This window comes from Tachypleus tridentatus, chromosome 13 (assembly GCF_004210375.1).
Source record: "Tachypleus tridentatus isolate NWPU-2018 chromosome 13, ASM421037v1, whole genome shotgun sequence".
NCBI lineage: Eukaryota > Metazoa > Arthropoda > Merostomata > Xiphosura > Limulidae > Tachypleus > Tachypleus tridentatus.
In genome coordinates, this window is record NC_134837.1 from 46,851,582 (window position 1) to 46,876,496 (window position 24,915).

The following is a 24,915-nucleotide window of genomic DNA, read 5'->3' on the forward strand; positions in this document are numbered from 1 at the left end:
TCACTATTTAAAACTGATATAAAATTACGGTGTTCAAATACTTTGGTGATCCTTCTTTATATGGTTTTTAACAACTCTTCCTAATAATTTATAATTAACTATTGTTACATCAAACGTTTAAGTCATAATAAACAATATATTGTACTATTCACTAACCGATGAGTCACTAAACTCACATTCCCTGTTATTGTACTGTTTAACATGTAAAAATACACACATTGGATGGACACTTGGATAAATATTTTCGCAAGCTATTGTCACAAAAGAAAACTATATGGTATTGTGTTCATAATACGCAGACAGTTTTGAGTATGCAACTCTACGTGCAATACAAGTTAACTTACACTACAAGTTTGTTTCCTTCAAGCAAATTATTATGCAGAATAATATCTTGTGTACAATTATAAAAAAATAAAAGGCGGGTTTCTTCTAAACGCTGCTTTTCTTTTTATAAACTTTTTAGTTGAGGTTCACAATGTTAATAGATAATTTCTTAATTTTAATGTAAAATTTCACAAATCACAAAGACATGTCCAGGGAACAATGATTATGCTGGGTATGCTATCACAGGTCAAGAAGTTACCAAATATATTATATAAAGACGGTGCAAAGCAATGCTACAGATAACTGAAAATAATTTCGGCTGCCTTTTCTTTATCCGGTATAGAAGTTATAATGAACAGATATTAATAACAACACTGCAACCTGGTAACATACGTATATACACATACATAAGGTGTTTTTAATGTAAGGTTGATATTTACATTGATGTTGTTTTTCCACCTGAGAGTTTTACTTTAAAAAAAATTATTATGCGAACAGCTTTGTTTAACATCGTTTATTTATTTAACTTGTAACACAACTTATATATATATAAAAATTGATACAGAATAACGAAATGTCCACACATATTTACACTATAACTGTCAGAGTAGACTTACATGAGGTTTCCGAGTATTTTACTCACTGAATTCACATGCTAGCATATTATATATTTATATATACATATATAAGTGAGTGTTTTAAAGTTTATGTACTTAGTGTTAGCTAAGAATTGCTCATCACAAAAGATCTACGATTTTCAATTGCTAGTTAAACTAAAAATCATATAACCTTACACATATCATCATCTCTGAAAAAGCGTACACAATAAAAGAAATGAGATACGCCCGGGCCTTCCCAACTAACTCATCGTTTCCAACCAGACGAACTCCTAGACATCACCAGACATGATCAATCGATAAAACTATCTGACATAAATGGCGTATTCTCCCAAACCATTACTGGTACCTGGACGTTCTATTAAGGTATTTACGCCACCTGGAAATGACTTAAGGAAATAGATATGGTGGAATCAAGTAAACATATGTTAAGAAGAAAATCTTTCAAAATAAATGTCTTCTCATTGTTAAGGTAGTGTTAAAGAAATAAACGAAAACTAAAATATTTTTTTCAATGTACAGATAAGTATGAAAAAGACTATTGTAAAAGTAGTAAGGTGTTCACCAATAACGTAAATGAGGGACACAACTACGACTATATACTTCTATTTGATAAAAAGTAAGTTTCATACTTTTAAACTACCCTCACAAAATATTGTTTTGAATTTCGCGCAAAGCTTCACAGGGTTATCTGCGCTAGCTGCCCCTAATGTGGCAGTGTAAGATGAAAGGGAAGGCAGCTAGCCCTTACCATCCACTGTTAACACTTTAACTACTTTTTACCAACGAATAGTGTGATTGAACGTGAAATGATAACGCTCCCACGACTGAAAAGGTATGTTTGGTGTAACGAGGATTTGAACCTCCGACCTTCAGATTACGAGTCGGGCGCCATAATTACGTGGTAGTATATCCGTACTTATTTATATTACAAACTCGTATATATTTTAAAAATTCATCCGTATATTTTACAACCTTTACTAATTACTATTAACTACTTTATATAAACTCTGAACAGTAATTAGATTAAAAAGGTCATTTATTAATTTTTTTCTATAAACTCCATACCCCGATGGTTCAAGGAAAGTTCGAGAGATCTAATAGCTAGAAAACTGGGTTCGATACTCCCCAGTTGATACATCACAATGTAAATAACTATAACTGCACAGTTTTGCATTTAAAACCAAACTATCAGTATTTATTTGCAGACACTATATTTTCATTTCACTATTTTTGTTTATTATTAATTTAAAGGGATCACTATAAAAGAGAGAGGCATGAAAGTGAAATTCATATTCAATTGAACCTCACCTAGCTCTAAACTTCGTTACTACAACATGAAAATTTTTTTTTTTTGCATTTCTAACTGTAAGGACAAAATAATCATAACAAATTCTGTATTATACTTTTAGGTTTTCTTCATACAGTCAAACATAAAATGACAGAAAATTCATGAAAATCATGCAGAATTTCTTTTTCTGGTAAAATAAGATTTATTATCAGCCACGTCAAATATGTTTTCATAATATCAATCGAACAGTTTTAGGCTAAATTTGTTGTAGTGAATATCCACAATAAAAGGTAATTAGTACAATGTTAATAATTTGTGTATGGAGATAATTCATCCCATTCTATCTTTAACTTACACTTTTAACACTGTGTGATGATTATTAGCAAAGAAATATAGTGTTTTAATACAAAAATTATTTGTTGTGACACCACTTTCAACAGGATAAAGATTTATTTTTTCCAGATTATTTCTTAAAGATGATTTTTGCAGGTGGTTATGTGTAAAAAACCATTATTCGAATCGTTTATTTCTAATACCAAAAGACAGTTTAAGACTGACCATGGAAGAATCTACGTAAAATTCACTTTAAATGAAATAATACTTGAAATTTACAATTGACTTTACTGGAGCTGCTTTTGACTTATATATTCCGATAACAGCCATATGGACCACATGTGCTTTTAAAAAATACATTGTTCTAAATTATACAATTAACCAAAATGTTTGGAGGATCACAACTTTGTTGCTTATATGGAGTTTCTAGATAACGATATGTTACATCAACTTTTCTTGACCAGTTCTTTACCCTGAATGTTGTAAAAGGACCAAACATAAACTTATCAACATGAGAGTACGAACATAATTCACACTGAACAATATAATAAACAGGTTGTTAAACTAAGGGTTAAAGTAATATATAGATTTACATTTTTGGAAGACCTTTCTTTTTTGGAAAAAAATTTTCATGATATGAATAAATAAGTACTTTAATCTCTTTCATTCTAAAATATTATTACAAAACGGTTTGGTCCGGCATGGCCAGGTGGGTTAAGGCGTTCGACTCCAGGTCGCACCAAACATGTTCGCCTTTACAGCCGTGGGAGTGTTATAATGTTACGATCAATCCCACTATTCATTGGTAAAAGTGTAGCCCAAGAGTTGGCGGTGGGTGATAAAGACTAGCTATCTTCCCTCAAGTCTTACACTGCTCAATTAGGGACAGCTAGCACAGATAGTCCTCGAGTAGCTTTCTGTGAAATTCAAAACAAACAAAATCGTTTATTTTCATATTTTGAAAGTCGCGATTTTTTTTTTTTGTATTACAGACGCAATTTCTGTAAGAATTATCTGAAATTATCAATTTCAACTTCTTGATGTTTTATGTTAAAAAGAAAAAAAAGTAGATATACTTTATATATATATATGCCTTTAACTTTGATATATTACAAAATAGCCATGGTTGTTGCCTTGCATTTAACTGTTTGTTTTGGAATTTCGCACAAAGCTACTCTAGGGTTATCTGTGCTAGCCATGCCAGGCCTTGCGTTTAACTTTCTTTTTAAAAAACAATATAAAAGCATGCAAGTTGTAAAAGGTTAATTTTTGTTTATACTTACTTTTCAAAAAAATCAAATTTCCTTAACGTAACAGTAGGTTGGGTCAACAACTTTGTTCTTATTGTTTTGTAATTAAACACAAAGCTGCATCATGGCCTATCTGTATCGAAACCTGGATTCTAGCGTTGTACATCCGCAGACGTACCGCTGTGCCACTGGGGGGCCAAAACTTTGTAAAGAACGAAGATTAAAACTGTTGAAAAATTGAAACAGCACCAACATTAGAATTGCACATAACTTCTTGCCTCATTCATGTACCAAAAAATGAAACTCTGAAATAGATGAAATTAAAAAAATATTTAATACTTAGTTTAAGAGCATAGCTCTGTGTATTTGAAATACATAATTCATTAGCTTATACCTATCGAGGTTTTAGTGAAAATTTACTGCACATAATTTTAATAAAAGGGTAATGTCGTTTGGCTTTCATCTTCTGCGGTACAAGGCATTCTAATTAAAGATCTTTATTAATTCTAATAAAATAATATATATATATACACACACACATACATATATAAATAGATATAAAAAGTCAACGCTGTTCAATCTAAAAACACCAAAAGAAGTTTAAAACCTTGTTAATACACAAATAAAACCTGGAGAATACATTTTTATGTGAATGATGTTTATTTCTCTAAGATAACAAGTTAATACTGCACTATAATAATACAATAATATTTTTAAGTAGTTTATTTCAGTTTTCTTATGATTTTTCATGTTGAGTTACTGCAAATTCTTACTTGGAGTAAGTTTCTATACCCTGTCTCAAATTATTAAAACCATAAAAAATAAAATAATGTAATTAATATGTTCGATTTAAAGTAAAACCTAACTGTAGATATTTAAGAAACGGGAATTGTAGTAATGGGAAAATATTTGATAAGCAACTTCAATTATAAGCTTAATTCTAATGTATTATTTATGTCCATACATTTCCTGAATTTATAATAATAGCTTATTTTCGTTTAAAAAAAACAGTAGATGTTACTCCAGAATAGACATACATGCATACTCTTATGTTCAAAAGAGTTTGTTTTTGAATTACGCGCAAAGATACTCGAGGGCTATCTGCGCTAGCCGTCCCTAATTTAGCAGTGTAAGACTGGAGGAAAGGCAGTTAGTCATCACCACGCACCGCCAACTCTTGGGCTACTCTTTTACTAACGAATAGTGGGATTGACAGTCACATCATAACGCCCCCACGGCTGAAAGGGCGAACATGCTTGGTGCGACGGGGATTCGAACCCGCGACCCTCGGATTACGAGTCGAACGCCTTAACCCACCTGGCCATGCCGGGCGTTAAAAAGTTTTACAGAAGTCCAAAAACGCATATAATTTATAGTTCTAACCTTGCCCGATCCGTCAAAAATGACAGGTTCGAATTAAAAAAAAACAGCATAACGTATACGTATAATTACGTTACGTAACCTAACAATTACAGTTTAAACGCTGATAAAGATAAAACACCCAAAGCCACTAAGACTAACGTTTATGATAAACATTCTATTAGAAAGTAAATTTAACAATTTGAAGAATTATCATAGTTAAGATTAACGGCAATACATTTGCGAGAAAAAAGATGTTTTATCCAAAAAAAGTAGTAATAAAAATGATAAACGTCCCAGATAAAACATATAAACTATGGTCACTGACATCCAACTTTTTTTTTTTAATTCGGCAAGTACTTCGAAATGTCTACGTAAAGCTTCATATATGCATAAAGTAAAACGTAAAGCAATCTAAAATGGAATTCAAGTCAGCCTTCATGAACATTCAAAATATTACAAACATATATTTAAGACAACAATTTCAGGTCGTAATTGTGTTGCCAAGAGACACAAACGAACGAAGCGTTACCAAACAACAACTAACAACTGGCTTTTATACAAACTAGATTATATAATTCCTATATATATAATAACAAGGGACAATAATCACAATCTTCGGGTGTCTATCAACAATGAACTACATCAGTAGCTGATTTTATCTAAAACACAGAAAAGTTAACTAATTAATAGAGGGTTACGGAGGATATTTTTAAACGAAACTGACAATTGATCAAGTTTCTCCTCCTGAGGAATAAAAAACAAAGGATCATTCTTGTATAGAGTTACGATTGATATTTGAAAACCATGTATCCCAAGATCCTGAATGACGTATTCAGAAGGAGACCCAATACGTTTTACAAATTATAATGAGAGTTAGGAAGGTACCAGTTACCAGAAAATAATTATTAATTTTATTGGTCGAGGATATAAAAGGGAGTTGGAATACATGTTGATGACGGTCACCAGCATTCTCTACCCTCTAGGCTAAATTAAACTAATTCAATTCAACATATGTTTGTTATATTACTTATGATCTGAAAATAAGTTCATAAGATAATGCACTTTAATATTTGTCCAAACACTGCACAGTTGTCTCAAACGATGATGTGTGATATCACATAATAATTTCCATAAAACTGATGAACTTCCCTTAAGGAATCATATTTCAGAAAATAACGTCTTTCTGTTACTATATATCATCACTATTTTGAAGTAATATAGATATACATACACACGCTTGCACATGTTGTGAAAGTTATAATTAATATTCTAAATACTATATTCAAACATGCTCATACACATTTTAAAATTTCAACCAAATAACGATAAAAAAAACCTTCTAAACTGAATACCCGCTAGAGACTGAGTGGTAAGTCTAAGGACTTACAGCACTAAAAATCACTCATTTTCAGATAAGTTTCGGTTAAAGCTGATTGAAGAAAGAAAGAGAAAAAGCATTAAATCGAGTTTAATTAATATAACTCTCAAACTGAGGACATAATTCAAATTATCAAACATAAATTAGTGTAACTGTTTCACCAGTTCAACTTACTAATATGCGAGTGCTTATTTAATTTAATATATGCAATTAGAAAAGTAACGTGTGTATGCGTGCGAAACTTTTAAAACAACTTTAAACTATCCAAAAATGAAATTCGGAGTACAGATTTAAGGACGAAGTCACCATATGTGAAAGGAAGAGGTATTTGGGGAACGGGTTTTTCATTCCACTTCAGTAGCCCCATCTCAGACAGTAGTGTTTATGTATTCAGATTTTAGGTGTAATTTTTCTTTTATTTATAGACACTTAGAATCCCGGAACAATCACTTTCTTTTCAAATTTGAAAGCGTTACTAGATTTAATGTCTCTTACTAGATAAGTCGATCGATTTGTCATTTTTATCACACCATTCGGCTCGAAATGTCTTTTGTGCTAGAAGTATTTGGTGAGTATCACATACTATAAATAGGTTTAAACATACTTAGGTGTATCGTCACAGTCATTGAGACATCTCGTATGACAAGGAGATTCTTCCAGAACGTTAGGTATCTAACCTGTTACGTGAATAGTCTAAGCAAATCATTTAACGATTTTAAATACGTTAAATATACAGCACTACTTTTACATTTTATAAGGCCTATGCACTCAAATATAAATTTATCACAATCATAAAAAGAAATGTTTAATACACGAATCATGAGCTTTATCCTTGTAATAATTAAAACTAAACGGTCATCACAGATACTGCTTTCATTTCGACATAGATAAACAAAAGTTACACAAACCTCAAAAATAAACTTAGTTGTAACATAAATTACAATTTAGTGAGCGTTATCTCCAACACTTGTACACGGATAGCAGTATACGCCCTGGAAAATATGTTAACATTAAACTTCCAAATATTACTGGTTTGTTACATATATATATACGAGGTCTGTTCAAAAAATACGCGGACTGTTTGAATTGCGCGACTCCAGTTGGTTCCAGGGGAATCGGCTTGGTGTCGCTAGGTTCGCACAGATCAGCTGATTATGACGCCATTTCCGAATGAATGACCTGAAAGAGCAACGACTTGCTGTAAAATTTTGTGTTAAACTTGGAAAATCTGTGACTGAAACTTTTTGCTATGCTTAACACGGCTTACGGTGATGTTGCTATGAATCGTACGGCATGTTTCAAGTGGCATGAACGTTTTAAGGATGGTCGACAGTCTATTGAAGATGATGAGCGTCCTGGACGTCCTTCCACGTCAACTGACAACCCACACGTCGACAAAATCAACACCCTGGTGCGGACAAATCGACGTCTGACTGTCAGGGAGCTTGCTGAAGAGTGCGGGATATCAGTTGGATCTTGTTACAAGATTTTGACCGAAAATTTGAAGATGCACCGCGTTGCTGCGAAATTCGGCCCTCAGAACTCGTGAGTGTTTGGCCAAACACTTGATCACTGTTCTTCCCCACCCCCACCCCCCTACTCACCTGAGCTTGCTCCTTGCGATTTTTTCTTGTTCCCCAAACTCAAAAGACCCATGAAAGGAAGAAGATTTGAGACGATTCCCGAGATTAAGGCAAACGCGACGAAGGAGCTGGAGGACATTACAAAAGAAGCGTACCAGGATTGTTTCAACAAGTGGAAACACCGTTGGGATAAGTGTGTGCGTTGGGGAGGAGAGTACTTTGAAGGGGTCACAGACCTCTAATTTCTAAATAAAGTACATTTTGTTTTATGACGTCAGTCCGCGTATTTTTTTTGAACAGCCTTCGTATATACATACATACATACATATAAAGACAACACCCCAAGCTATACATCGATGGTTTCTTTTCACGTCTCTGTGGGTTTCTTACAGCAAAGACACATCAGGCTATCTGCTGTGTCCATCGAGAGAGATCGAATTCCTATTTTAGCATTACAAATCCGAAGACTTACCGCTGTCCAACCGGTGGACCTTTTCCGTCTGTCAGGATTGCCTGCACTTCAGTTTGTTATAAAAATACCCTAAAATTAGTTCATAGTTAATTAACATACTTTTAATGTTAGCAGATACTTAGTTCTTTATGTGTTGAATTAGAATTTTTGAAACTGTAACGTCAGAAAGCACGTTAACGTTTTTTTTAACCTATATATTTGTAAACTCCACATACCTAAACATGCAAAATATTCTATAACATGACAATACAACTATAAATAATTATTTTTAATAATGTCACGGATCGTCCATTCTTACATGGTATTCAAGCGCAAGTATAAATATGATGTTTTACCACCCCGAAAAAAAAAATATATAGTTAAAAATAGTCTCAGACAAAACAGAAAGATAATCCATTTTATACTTTAAGCTCATAAAACACATTACAGTTATATTATGATTTGATTTTATAAATATTTTTGGAAAAGTTAAAAAAGAATGGATGGTACGTTCAGCCAAAAGTCAGAAATGAGATACTATTTTCCCTCAAATACGTTTAATAATGTTAGTACAGTGTATTAGATTTTAATGAATAACCGAGTTTGAAAGCAGAGTTATCTTATTTAGACAACATACACAACGTTAGCTATTCATATAATAGAAAAGTCAAAGAATGGGCTTTAAAACATGTTTGAAAGGTTTCTACAGTTTCATTCACAAGATATAGTTCGTAGATTTGGAAAGAGTTTTGTATGTGATGTGAAATACATTTCAATTTTTTGATAATGGTGGGTTCACTAAAATTATTGCATGAAATGCTTATTATATATACCTATTTTTTAATTTTCCATTTATTAAAGAAATATTTATTTTTTTATGAGGAATTACTTTGTATTATTAAATTAGTATACGAATTTAATACTAATCTTGTATATCATGAGTGGGCTAAACGTCATTAATTATGATTGGGATTACAATAAAAATATCGATAACAGCGTGGAAACTCAACTAATAAATCAATGCACCCTCATAATGAAGATGAATATTTGTTTTACGGCGTCCAATAATCCTAGTTGGTAGGCATATTAAATCAACTGCATTGTTTTTACTGGATAAATTTGTGGTTATAATATATATAGATAAAGATATCTTGCTTTGATCAGAAGTTACTAATAAGCATAAAAACGTTGGTTTGTTTGTTTGTACATAAGCACAATGCTACACAATGGGTTGTTCATAACACAATTTGTCCATTAAATTTGAACATTCAAATAACGTGTTAAGTCCCATAACTGGAATTTAACAAGTAATTTGCATTTTTAGATAGTATGACACCTTAAACGCATGTGAGATAGACTACGAGGTAAGAGTCGCCTTTCCTAATTTCTAACTATTGGCCAAAGGTCAGGCATGAGCACAAGTCGCCACAAGGGATTTATCTAGCTTTTTGAACCGATTATAGAGACTGGATGTTACATTTTTAAAGCACCCTCGACTGAAAGTGCAGAATGTGTTGAGCGACATAACGCACCATATCCCGCTATACTGAAAAAAAAAAAAAATTCATTGTACAGCTTTGTGTTTAATAACAAAAAATCAATTAATTTTAACCCCTACGAAGGAAAATATCATCCAGTAATATGTTTTTTCTTTATTACAGTATAGCTGTACATTTAACGTATTTTTAAAACTAAAATTATTCTGTTCCTAAATTGAAAAGAAAGACACCAATGAATTTATCTTAAATCATATTCATCAATTTCAAGTAACTTGATTTAAATTTAATATTCCAATCCACTTATCGCCGTAAAATATAACTTGAATAAAAAAAGGTTTAAGCATTTAAAAATATTTCATGAAAAAAAAACTAAAACAATATAACCTGGTGGCCAGCTTTTATAACTTTTTTAGCTTTTCAGTAATATTTTATTTTAAACCATACTATAGTAGAAGTTTTCACCCTTCCCGTTCATAAATTCTTTTCGGTGAGCTCAGCAGATAGCCTCATGTGGTTTTGCTATAAGAAAACACACGGACTCATACATTTTTTTTTGGTACGCGAGTAATAGCAAAACAAGTGTGCGATCATTACGTAAGTTGTAACTAATTTATCGGTCGGGTATGTTTAGATTTCTTCGGTTTTTCAAATTAGGCATATCCAATTAAATTACCATCATCAGTGTAGTTACCGACACATCTGTAAAATAAACAAATACTACATAAACGGTTACTCTTATGTAATAATAAATCCTTAGCTATGAGAAATCGGAAAGAAATAAGCTATCTTCACCACGATCAATGACAAATGCAGAACTGTATTACAGACAAGTAGATGTCAGCAACAAGGTGATGTCATTCTAATAACGCATATACGATACACACAAATAAATATACATCATAAGCACAAAAAGGTTATGGATATTCGTTATTACTCTAAAATATTCTTAATATCTTTAGAAATATAAGTAAAATAATATTATTAAAGTACGAGCTCTAATCTTTAAAACTGCATATTATTTCAGTTTCTATAGTAATTTGTCTTCAAACGATATGACTTTCAAATAACGCCTGTCAGTTCACTGTAATTCTACAATTTCCGAAATCTCTAGATTAACATCAAAATTTTACCAGTGCTTAAGGCTCTGTGCCACGTCTTGTGAGCAGCTAGTATTTCTAATAAGCCTAAATACACGGCTCTCGTATGATAGTCTAACATATAACGTCTCTCACTCACGAGAATTTTATTACACGTATATATCCACGTGTTTTCGCGATAGCAAAAAAACACAAAAAAATGTTGTTAAATTTGTACATTAAACACAGCATAATTCATCTTCATTACTTTTAATCACAAATACTTTTGTCACAACTAATTCAATACCCATGACCAAAATTACTATCCAATTTATCATACAAACCACACAGAACTGCGTTTCTCAAACGAGGATATTCGGAACCCTAAGGTTCCGCTACGTGACTCCAGAGGTCAGCAAGTCATGTTCGAAATTTCATAGAAATATTTTTAAAAATATGATTTATAGAATGTAATTTACTTTTCGTAAAATTTAATTTTTCAACACAAAACATCAAATAGGATTGAGGGTTGCGAAAAATTTAAATAAATAACAGATCTTAAAGGTCACTAAAGTTTGAAAACCACCAATATAAAAACATTGTCATTCACATGGTAAAATGCATATTAGGTATCTATACACCAATACTTACATTTTCTTTTTAACTAACCACATTCAACCAGTTATAAACTGCATCAATATGTCTAAAATGTTTCAAATACATTTTACTCAAGTTTTATGGAAAACATGTTTCTGGATCAATTCCAAGTCAGTAACTTCATTCAGTCATCTTGATTTATATAAAAATACACATGTAGAATTTTATCACTTAGGACAGTTCTTAAGAATAACATTTAATGTTTGATGTATTTACAAGTATACATATAAGAGTGAATGTTAAATTTTCTTTTAAAAGAGTATCTTACATACCTGCAGCATGAATAAAGGATAAACAGTCTTATCAAAATTGTCAATAAAGCAGATAAACTTGTTTTCAAACTTCTTTGGAGTACATAAATTTAAACCATACTAGTAAGCAAGTCAAGTTGATGAAACAAGGTTCTCTTACTACAAGTGTTATAATAAATTAAATTAAATGTAAAAAAGTCATATTTCAGTATTTTAATGATTAATTCATGAAAGCAACTATAGAAATATACAATTTGTGCATCAACACTATGGGTCAATTTTTAAAACATTAACTAAAAAACTATAAATATATATGTAGAAGTATTATTATTGTTTTCCTCTAAACAAAAAATTAAAAGTTCAACAAAAGCTAACATGCATAAATATTTTTTTTTTTACTTTTAATTACAAACTCCAAAGTTTTTGTTTTATACATCACTATACATGTACTATATTTTCAATAATACAGTGTGACTGATGTATGTATAAAAAACATATATGCTTTTATTCAACAACTTAAATAAACAGTAGCAGCCTTCTACTGTTTGAAAGACCTACATTATTCTAGTAACTTGCACTGTTCACATATCAGCCTCACAATTTAAAATTATTTTATTCACAATCAGTGTACTTTACTCAAAAGTTAAGTTATTGCAAAATGTGAGATTTCAGTTTATATTAATAAAGATACAGTTATTCAGCAGTTTGTAAAACTTTATTAATACATACAGAAACACTTTAATTAAATACACAAAAATGAAAGTGGTGTACATACACACTGTTCTTCATTTGCAGAAAAAATATCCCTGCTAATTCACAAAAGGTGTGCAAAATTTTTTATTTGTTTTTTTTATCAATACATATACTTCACAATATGTATTAAAAGTTAAACATACTATTCTGTTACCAATACATCATCAACAAATATCACTGAAACATACTCATGTAGATGAATAATCTTTTCTAAAAGTGCATCTACAAATATTTATGTTCAATAATGTATACTTTTTGTTAAGATTCCTTTTTTTGTTGCAAATGCTTACATTACATGTGTATGCATAAAAATTAACTTTTTTCCCTGTAAACTATTCTTTTCCTTCTAGATGTAAATTCAAAATGACAGAATTGGTGATATGAAAGAATATGCAGGTCATTGTGGCAACTGAACAAATGCTGATTAGGTTTAAATAACCTATAATTAAACTTAAAACAGCCTCAAGACAGTGTGCTGATAACCAATGGATACTGCTGGAATTTAATATTCAACAAGAGAGAGAGTGAGAAATAAAATTAATTTCTAGTTATTTTTTTTTCACTGAATCTTGCATAAATCTAGGATTTGACTGTCACACTTATAATACAACTTCAAATAGCACAGTATATTTCTCTGGACAGTAACAGGATAGGAAGTAAGAATCCTTAGATTTACAACCTGTTACACTAACCACTGTGCTAAGCAATGTATTTTGTTTTACATATCTTCATGCCCCAACTTGAACAAATGCAACTTGCCTAACTAATAAATGAATATTTACTGTAAAATTCTTATCCGTGCTGTAAATATAGTTGATAGTTTGGAAACTACATTTGATTTCATTCTTTTAAGTCACACGCTCTATCCTTTTTTTGGCTGCAACTTTGTTTTTACACCTGAGGTGTTTTTGCTCAGATATAGGACATAATAGACATGCACAGTAATATTGACAGAAAATATTGCACAAAGTGGGTATTTTGAAATTAAAAATTTGTTCCACTTACATATATATATACAAATGTGTTGAGGATTTGGGAATCAGTTACTACAAACTGTAATTATGTTGCAATTTTGTTGAGTTCAATCTAGTTTTTCAATGCAAATTGGAACATTAACATCATTGAATTTAGTTTAAACTTTCCAATTCTTTTGAATAATTTCTAGTTTTTGCATGTTAGATTAATATGATATATTAGTTGCTATACCCACACAATGCTTAACACATTTATAAAACTATTCAGTTATCATTTATTACCCATTAGTTTAGAAGTTCAGGAAATTTATTTTATACATTTTAGATGCTCTAAAAGTCTTCCATTTTGATTTTTTGTATTTTTATTTTAACTGTTTAGTTTATTAAGATAGAACTAAAATATGCACAAGTATGGCATGTTTATATTTTTTCCATGGTCAGATAATTACTGTAAAATTGAAAATAAATATAATAAACTTACAATTAAGAAGCATAGAAAAAACAAAGGTTTTCTAATTGAAAAACAAGTATGAACAAACATAACTGATTTCAAAGTTTAGAAGCAGAATTTATTATTTAATTATGTACAGTAAAAACTAACTTTACTCGTAATATATTAGATGAAAAATTCCACAAAACTCATAGCAAAATCTAATCTATTTTCCAACACACACAATTATTTTGAAAGGGAATTAGAAATAAAATTTTGATGAACACAACAAAACTTAACCTAAACTTACCCACAGTACAATATGCAAAATACACCTTACATGAGTATTTAAGTAATAACTGCTTTCCACATCAACTTCTTCTAGCATTTGACATCACACTAAAGCCATTTTTTGTCTTTTAAAGTTTTTATTCAATTTATTTTTAAATTATCATGGTATTTTTCACCTATATTTAAAGAAGTAAATTCATTTAAACACTCTAAGACTGAAATTAAGGGATAGAAAAAAAAATGTTTTATTTGATCCATACTAGCTTTGATAATGAGGTACACTGTGAATTTAAAATTGTGTCATATAAACTAATCAATTAGCTGAAATCACACTTGAATCAAATGTCATGAAATTAATCAACTAATTGAAGTTTGTATTTCCAATTATTACTGGTTTTGATAGTTCCAGCAATTGATTAATTGAAATTGCGATTAAAACAACTGCCACAAAAATAATCAACTTATCCAAATTGAGGTTTCTTATTAGCACTAAAAAACTTAAATGTTGTTAATACATTTGTTTGTTGTTACATACAAAGCTACATACTACGTTATTTGAGCTCTGCCCAATTTTAGCCTTGTAATTTGTTGTTGTTGCATTTTACCTCAAGTTTCTTCAGTTATGACGATTCTGGACAGATGACTCTTGTTTTGAAGGGGGGATCACTATTTCCACCACATTTGCTTGTCTTTACTGTGGCAAAACTTGCTATTAAGGCTACCTGCTACTGTTACTAATTTTTAAATGCAGACTAGAAGGAAGGCAACTGGTAGCATCCACCTCTTCCTATTTGTCTTGGCTTTTATGCATCATAGTTTGAGGAATACTATACTAAATAATTAAAGAAATGATCAGTTAACTGATTAGAAAATACCACCAACTACCTAGATCTGTAATCACAAAATATGGTAACAAGTGTTAACATAACCTATCTTGGAATACAGTTTCAGTCATAAGTGATCTGCACTAGTACAATAAGCACAATGTAACTGGTAAGAAGTAATGTAAGTTAAACGTTTGTTGTCTTGTGTTTTCCATGACACATGATTTAAGTATAACATACCATACCCAGAGGAAGCAAATAACATGTACCTTGCATTTAAAGAAAGTTTCAAACATCATTGCTTGACCTTCCAATATACTTTCTACACAGTTATAATAAAATATGATATGGTTTATTGGTTTAGAATTTGTTAAGCATTTATATTACTTTGTAAAAAGTTTAAAACTCTAAAACTATATATAATCCCAAACATTTACTTTACATAAATACATTTGAAAATTGTGTGTTCAAATTCTTGTAAAGTAAAATAAAAATTATACAAAAATCCCATAATTTCATTTTTATAAATGATAATGGTTACCTATGACCTATGTTTAGCCAAATACTACCAGTTTAGTAGCTCTATGTTAGACCATACATTCCATAAAACTATATTTGTAACTAACTATCATCCTTGAATATTTAAAAAGATTTAGGGAAAATATTATTGTGTGATAACTGATCTGGCATAATCATTAACCAGAGAGCATTTTTTTTATTAGTATTTATGTTACTAAGCCTTCTTTTTCAAAAAGAAACCAACTAAATTACATACTTTACATAAACAGTAAAAATGACCTAAGTCTAGCCAGATACTTTGTCTTTACAGTTGCTTCACTAGCTTAGTAGCTCTATATTAGACCATGCCTACTTGTCATTAATTACTAATTACTCTATATGTTTTATAATAAAAATTGACTGCAATGTAAATAAACATTATATATTTTATATACATATACAGTAAAACATTAAATTCACTATATTGTAATATTATGATATGTTATACAAATAAATCTACTATTCTAAACATATCTCAAATCATACTTCCATACATAAAACATGTGAACTGCCAATCATGAAGCAGAACAAAATAAACAGAAACTTCTGATGTAAAAATACTTTAGTTTGAAGCTTCAGTTACTTATTTGTTTCTTTGTAGTTAAACACAAAAACACAATGGACTATCTGTGCTCTACCAACTACAGATATCAAAAGCCAATTTATAGTATTATAAGTCTACAGACATACTGCTGTGCCAGTGGGGGCAACTTGAATTACCAAAAAAATTATAAAAAAAGAACAAACAGTTCCTACTTTATACACTTTATGTATATAATTTTATATTTCTTTACAATTACTGTAACCACATGTCTTATTTACAGACATAAATGCTAGAAGTTTCATTGTGAAATAGCTTTTCAAAAACACCAAATACATCGTTCACTCATACTGTTTATACTAGATGGCCAAAAAACTTATGTAAAATTCATGAAATAAAGTTTTTACTTCAATGAAACTACAAACTTTGTCTGTCTTTGTTTTAATAATGCTATGTATAATTAAATTGTTTGTACATATACAGATATGGCATATAATGAAAGTAACTATTGAAAATAAAGATATATATACAACTAGAATTGTATTTTTACATTACTGCTTATGGAGTTCCATTTAATGGTTACTAACATTTTGTTTTGTTTTACATCTAAACAATGTTTATTTTAGCTAATTTACATTGCAGTAAACATTCACAACAAAACATACAGATTAATTGGCAATTAAATACAAGTAAATAATGATGCAACTACTCATTTTATGCTAAATAATATTTTGTCAAATTTATTTTTCTAAAAAAAAAGAAAATCAATAAATACCTAATACTTACAATATATATATTTTTTTATCAATGTCAAGCTCTGGTACTTATATGTGTCACCTTTATGTTTTATATTGATTTGCCACTTAGCTGCAGTATGCAATATCCCTAAATGTGTTTACTTTATGTGATGACATGGAAAAGCACCTAAAAATACTTTTGCTGTCTTCAAACAGACATTATCATAAGAATACACTTACTGCCTCCCCTTTATAAACAACTGTAGCTAAAAAGTAATGTATTTTGAACATGGAAATACATTATATTTGTCGACATTCAAAAATGGTGATAGTAATGCAATAAAGGTAAATTTAGCTCATTAACTCCAAATTCAGCTTCTCTTACTTGCTATGAATTGATTTCATTTATTGTAAACATTTTATTGCCCTCAACTTAAGACTAACCTGTTAAATGTGTAATAGTCAAGTTCATCTAAACCACTGCTTTAAATAAGTAGCAAAAACACATTAATTATAGTCATGTATCATCAGTTTAAAAAAAAAAAAAGGTGCTTTAGATGACCTTATTTACTAGTATCAAAATACACTGCAAAGCTATTCTTACCTATTGTTTAATGTTTCATATGATAATAATAATCAAACACAAGTGTTTTTGGAAAGCATATCTATTTATTCTATAACACTGTCTCATCTTGTGAATATTTTCTGTTCTCTTGATGCTCAATGTGCAATGGATACTATTACAATTCATGGATCTTATTTAAAAACTGTACCTATAAGAGTTAAATCCTTCAAAATTTCTCTTTGATATCTGTATTGAAAGTATCACTGTAGTGCCTTATTTATGCAACAAACTGTCTAAATATTCAACAGGTTTACAAAATACTCACTCACACATAAGCTGTATTGCTTATGAATTACAAGATTCAATTTAATAAAACAAACGAATTATTTTGAAATTAATTAATCATACAAAGTTTTAGTAAGTTAACAGAGATTATTATGTTCTGAGGTTTACAATATCCTTGTTTAGCTTACCTATGTACACCTTCTATTACAGTTTGATTTCCTTCATATGAATTCAATGTGACCTTCTCCTGTGGCTTAAGTCTTTGAAACTGGATTGTATTCACTTCACTGGTCTCTGGTACAGCAGCTGAATCAATACAATTTTCCTAAACACATATTTATACTTATTCATTGTGGATGTAAATATTAAAATTATTACTTAGACATGATCGGTATCACATTAGTGCAACAGAAATATTTATAGTTTTTCTCAGGATAGAGGGAAACCTCTTTATTCCAACCACATTTGTAATGAGGAAATTCTAGATTATTGAGGTATTCAGGTAGCCAAATTAGTCATTTTGAATACAACTGGCACTCTATTATTAGAGTATAAGTTACTGACTGATGAATGTGTAGGGGTGCAAATTAGTAAGGGCAGCTGTGAACAATATAAACTAAAGCAAGTTTATGTACAATGAACTTATCAGCTTATTATTTTATATTTTGTCAACGATTATACAAATTGCATAAACAAAGTTGCATATTATGTTATTATCTTAAAATGAATTATTTGCTTCAAAACTAATGGCTTACTAGCATAACATGAAATACATAGTACATGTACTGCTTTGATGTATAAAAATCAAGTTTTAATGATTCTATTTCTATGAGTCATTGTTTTGGAGCAATGAGTTCATGTGACTGTAGTATAAATCTCTTTGGTGACCTCTCAACCTTTGTTGTAGTTTATGCATATATCTCAACTATGAAGGTAATTCTCAGAAAAACTGTGATAAACCAGTACCCACTGCAACTGTAGGTATTTTGTGGTCAGTAATTATTACCTCAGTTCCTGTTCTGATTGACACTTAACTAATGTAAAGTCAGGTAGAAAGTATTAAACGATTTATCTACGGGCAATTCGTGATTATTTTGTAGTAAGAAATAACTGTTTAAATTGGGATTACTGATTAAATTTTCAATTGTGAAGATTTGTCTTCAAGAAAATTCATTGAAATTGTTGATGACCAGATTAATGAAGTTTAGCTGTACATGGCCATCTACTACAAACTAGGTATTACATAAAAACAACTACTAACAGGTATTGACATTTGTAGATTAGAAGAACCTAAGTATCAGACACTACCATCCCTAATTTAGTACTGCTGGTTAAGTGGTTAGTTGGCTGTTTGACATTTTTTTGGCACAAAGCAACTAGGTTATCTGCACCAAACAACCAGTAAAAATCTCAAAAGTAAAAGACCATAAAATATGAAATAATATCAAGTTAAAAAAAACAAAGACTGAAAACCATATAAAAAATAAACTTAAATCAAAATAAAAGGGGCCTATGGACCATAAAAATCTAAAAACATAATCAATGTGGATAGTCTCATCATAACCTATGATACCATCCAACATCAGGGATAAATTCTTAGATAGCACATTTAAAATGGTGCCATTGCTCACAGTTGTAACGACAACATGACAGTAAAATGTGTGCAAAGATGACTTGAGTGTCACATAGGCAACAATTTGGTGAGTCAATACCAGATAAAAACAAAAATGATAAGTTACAAAATTTCAATCAATGCATAAACTAGCAAAAACAAGTTTTTCCTTTTGATCCTTAGGGAAACAAGATGGCCATAGAGCACTAGTAAGTTTAATCTGGAAACTCTTGTTATATATTGTACACCCCCAGCCAATTGCCAACTTGCATGAAGTCGAGCCTTGAATAGAGGCCTATAGTCCATATACAGCACAGGCATGGCCATCACTGCACCAGAACAGACAGACTTACTTACTGTAATATCAGCAAGAACTGAAGCCCCAAAGATAAGCCCAAGAACTTTTCTTCAGGGACCAAAGGAAGAACAACTGGTGGCAAAAGTTTATGCAAACAGTTTTAGAGAAAAAACACAGTAAAACTGTTTGCTGTGGACTACTTCAACAAACAATTGAAGGCAGTTTGAAGCTACCACTCAATAAACCTCACATTCAAATAACTAACATGAGTTATGAAAGTCGTTGACACAGAATCCACTTGAAATTGTAGGAGAAGGCTGTTGAGTAACAGCACTAATTTTCACACTAAGAAGTGTGATACTAAATACACAGCCTTGAGGGATTCCAAGTTCCTGTGTAAAAGAATGAGAAAGTATCAAACCCACACTACTTGGAATTATTTGTCACTTAAAAAATTAGGCAAATGTCTAAACATCCCATATGAATGGAAGTCCCTCAAAATGTTGTACCTCCAAATAGAGTCCTAAGCCTTCTTAACATCAAAAAAGATAGAAACAGTATATTTTCTCTCAAGGAAGGCTTCTCAACTCAAGGCTTCAAGTAAAATTGGGCAGTCCATGGTGGAGTGCTGTTGATAGAATCCACATTCATTGGGTGAGAGGAAGTTGTTTGATTCAAGAAACCAAACAAGAAAAGCATTAACCATCTCACAGTGAATCTGACTAGATCCAACCAACATATTGCCAGATTAACGAAGATCAAGCTTAAGTTCCACCAATGTAAAGGGACAATTACAATCATAGAGCTTGAGATGAAAGAGGGAACTGCTCTTTCTGAGACTTAATGGCCAAGAAGGCAGGGAAGAAATAGAAATGCTGGAAAGATAAGCAAAGCACTCCCCATCAGTACCACCAATACTCTGTGTGTCAACAACTTCCTGACCATCAAAGAGCAAGACAGAAAAAGAATAGGAATATGCCTTCCAAATCTTGTCACATATGACTTTAAAATTGGTGGTAGAAAAGATGTTAGTGGTGAATTTAATCCAAGATTGCTTTTGGGTTTGATGTTGGACTTGCTGAGAATGAGCATGAATCCACTGGAAAGCAATGCAGTTGGAAAGAGGGAGATAGATACTTACAAAAGGTATCCAAGACTCGTTTCTTAGCCCTCTGTACCTGCTGGCAGGCAGGAGCCCATCAGAGAAAAGAATACCATGGTACATATGTTGATGTTTTGGGTACAAAACCAACAGTTGTTTGAATGATACAATCAGTTGCTGCCTCCAAACGGTCATTAATAGGTGGAAGGCTAATGATAGTAAAACTGAGTTTGTAGAAAGAGGTGAAACAGATCCAGTTAGTATAATCCAACTTCCATATGACACTCAGGTTGGGTGGCATCAACTTTGACTATTCTCCATCAAAATAACAGGAAAATTATTACTGCATCATAGGTAACTATAAATAATGATGAGCACCACCTCAAAGGGGATTGTGTTCATTAAAATCACCCACGATGAAAAAGGGAGACAACAACTGTTCTATAAGAGTATCAAGGTCTGGCTGACCATACATCTCTCCAGAAGACAGATAAAGAGAACCAGTAATGCCACTATTCTATTAACTCATCCATTACACAACCTACCCAGCCAATGTAAAGAAGGTTTCAGAAATATTTTCTGTATGGAGAGACACACAGGATGACAGGAATCAATCAAGGCTGTAATGTCATCCAAAAAGGTGAAAAAAACCTTGACAGTTCCACTGTATCAAAGTGGCCCCTCCTGCTTGGCATCATACTATTTTTCTTTTGTAAAAAAAGGTATGTTGATCTCCATAGAACCTGCCCTGGGTTAGTTGGAGAGATTTCTGTCCAGTCAAAAAGGAAGACATTTGCCCTAAGGGTTTCTGAGTCAAAAAATGTAAAATTATAAAATGAGGTACAAGATTCGAGTTGACTGGTGAATGTGGAACAGAGACCTCTGTACATGTTGCTTATCAATTAATTGTTTATTTACTGCTTTATTTTTATATGGAGGTGGAAGATACATAAGAAAAAAAAAAAGAGACAGTGCCCACCAACTCCACCCACCGTGAGTACTATGAAATGATACACTAAAATGCCAAACAAAGAAAATATAACAATGCCAGATCTTTGTAAGCACTACACCCATCACCAGGATCAAATGCAATATCCATTATACCCACTGAGAATGCCTAACACAGGTACTCAGTTGATCCTAGCACCACAGGACTTGCCAACTGACCTGAAAGAGGGGAGCCCCAAGGCCATTTATCTACAGGAATTCAAGGCCAGAGTGTTGTATTGTAGTGCCCCAGACATCAGTCAACCATGATGATGATCTCTTCCCCTTCATGGGTCACCATCCACAGGTGGATGTTCGGATCCCAAAAGTATTCTGAAAATATAGAACATTCCCTGGGAGGTCCCTTCACCACATGTAGGAATCCACCTTGAGAGGGCTTAAATGGAGGGCAACCAGTTAGAAGTACTCAGCACTTATTATGTGGACACTCTAAATCAAATAGTGAGATTGAATGTCACAGCTGTGTAATAATAATAGCTGTATTCCAATAAATGCAAAATTTGATGGGTTCGGCTGCATATTACAGACTAAACTTTGAACATTTGAATCTACTGCCTGATGTGCTAACCACTAAACTATATATATATATATATATATATATATATATATATATAATTCCACTGAATTAGTTTTAAAATACATACACTTTCAAAACAGCATTCCAATTTCAGTTGTAATCAAACAGAAATTGGACTAAATAAATACTGCTAATGTTTTAATATTTCAGCCATCTATTTTTGTATGAATTATTTAGCTAAAACGTTTTACATGTGCAGTTAATTTGCAACTAAAAAAATTTTACCTAACAATATAACTGAAATAAAATAACTGGTACTTAATAAACATAAAATTCAAAAGAGTAAAAAGTGCAAATATTGAACAAATTATATTCTTATATCAAAGATTTTCTCATTATTTATTGATGAAAATCAGAATTTTAACCAGTTTGTATTTACTATCAATCTAGTACATTTTATCAGAGCACTATTTGACAGAGCATGGGTGGAAAAGAATGCTAGACAGGAAATTAGAGACATAGTTGCAGATGTTATAATGATTAACTGACAGCCACTTTTTAGTAGTTATTTCCATATTCAACATATATTTTCTTCTTTAGAAACAACCATAAATAAAATTTCAAGTACAACACAAGAACAAAATATTTTGTATTTGTAATAAAAGTAAAAGTAATCAAGTTTTTATTACAACTTCTTCTATTGCTACCAATAAATGTTTTTGTTTTTTTTAACTCACAGTAATGTCTCACAGAAACTTCAAAACTTGACTGGAAATACTTTTAACATTATCTTCATTCTTTATGATTACTAAAGATGTGAAAAATAATAAACTCTTTGAAGAATATTTAAGACAAATTCTGATTTTTTTTTTTTTAGAAATAGAAACTGGGACACTAAAACCACTAAAAACTTTTTAATTAAAAGAAAAAAAACAGAATGAGAACCTTAAGCAATGACATATTTGTCATATATACACAATTTTGGTACTACATGAATACTTTTCAATTAACATTAATTTGATTTGATTATCCAAGTTCAATGAATGCAATGAAAGAAAAACAAAACTGGAAGTTTTATAATTTCTAATAATCTTTACCTCACTTACTAGTCAACAGTAATAACAAAAAATTCTTCAGAATTAATAAAAGCTTAATGTAGCATTCATAATCTAAAAATATTAGTTTAAAAATTTCTGAAAGGTTTGACTACAAAGTGATTGCTTTCAAGTTAACTTTGAATAAATGAGTAGCTCTAACTGTGAACAAAAAGGCCATATAATTGTCTTAAACAAACCTAAGCAAGGTCATAAAATAACTCATTCTACTTCAAGAAACACTACTTAAAAGTCAGCTGAATGACTATATTTTGAAACACTTTTCTATCATAGGAAACACAAGAAAGACAAAAACAGTATACATACAAGTAGTGTCATCAAACAATTTTACACTTTAAATTTAATCATTCATGACTTATGCCCAAAAGCTACACCTGCCTATGAAATATCAAAAGCATATTTAAACATCAAAATGTAAAAGTCCTTCTTTGGCAGTTTCATTAGAGGAATTAGTAACAAAAATTTTCTATAGCTCCTTCAAAAGTATTATCCCATACTACGTTAAATTAGACATCCACAATATAATCCAGCCATGGATCATAAAAAAAATCCAACACTTTTATAAATTACTTGGATAAAAATATTTTAAAACTGATTGTAAATACATTTTGTGATGAATATACAGTATATCACCCACAAAGTAAAATAAAGACATAGATTAAACTACACTAAAATACAGTGATTGTAGCTGATCATTTAACCATTACTTCATACTTGCTTAATAAATACTTCTTTACTCAGAAAAAAAATGTGAAATATGAAACATACTTTCAACTAGAATGCTGTAAAAAATACTTACTTTGACTGAGATAAAGTGTTCATCATTCTTTAGACAGTAGTTTGAATTAATAGATGCTAATGGTGTGGTAAAGCAGGGCAATATCAGCAAACACTACATCACTCATACCTGGGGAAAGAGAAATTATTGAAAATTACACTAAATATTTGTTTTTTACAAAAGTTGTGGAAGTCAGTAAGAGTCAAATATATCCTTAATTCTTTATAATTTATCTCACAGCTGAGCGAAAAATATTTCGAAAAAGAAATCTACAATTTTAAGCCTCACTAGGCTTACACATCTTTATGAAATCAGATGATATGCTGTGTTCCAGACAAATTATACATTTAACACATAAACTTCACTAAACTGCCTCTCTTAAAGAAATTATTTAATTTCCTTTTTCATAACTTCATTTTTAATGAGACTTTGAATGCATCTAAAACAATTATTAA

The 24,915-nt window shown here is 30.9% G+C and overlaps 1 long non-coding RNA gene across 11 annotated transcripts in view; it reads right to left on the bottom strand.

Annotated features, from left to right (window-relative positions):
* Positions 1–829: 829 nt before the first annotated feature.
* LOC143240373 (uncharacterized) overlaps positions 830–24,915 on the bottom strand; it is a 47,413-nt gene continuing 23,327 nt past the window's right edge. For 5 of the 11 annotated variants that reach the window (XR_013021739.1, XR_013021738.1, XR_013021736.1 and 2 more), the window contains 5 exons: positions 24,482–24,589; positions 18,219–18,355; positions 11,509–15,352; positions 3,849–4,041; positions 830–1,330 (listed from right to left, as the gene is read on the bottom strand). This is a non-coding gene — a long non-coding RNA (uncharacterized LOC143240373). Of the gene's footprint in view, positions 1,331–3,848; positions 4,042–11,508; positions 15,353–18,218; positions 18,356–24,481; positions 24,590–24,915 lie in introns of those variants that run through there. The other 6 variants (XR_013021743.1, XR_013021741.1, XR_013021742.1 and 3 more) reach the window with 3 other exon arrangements.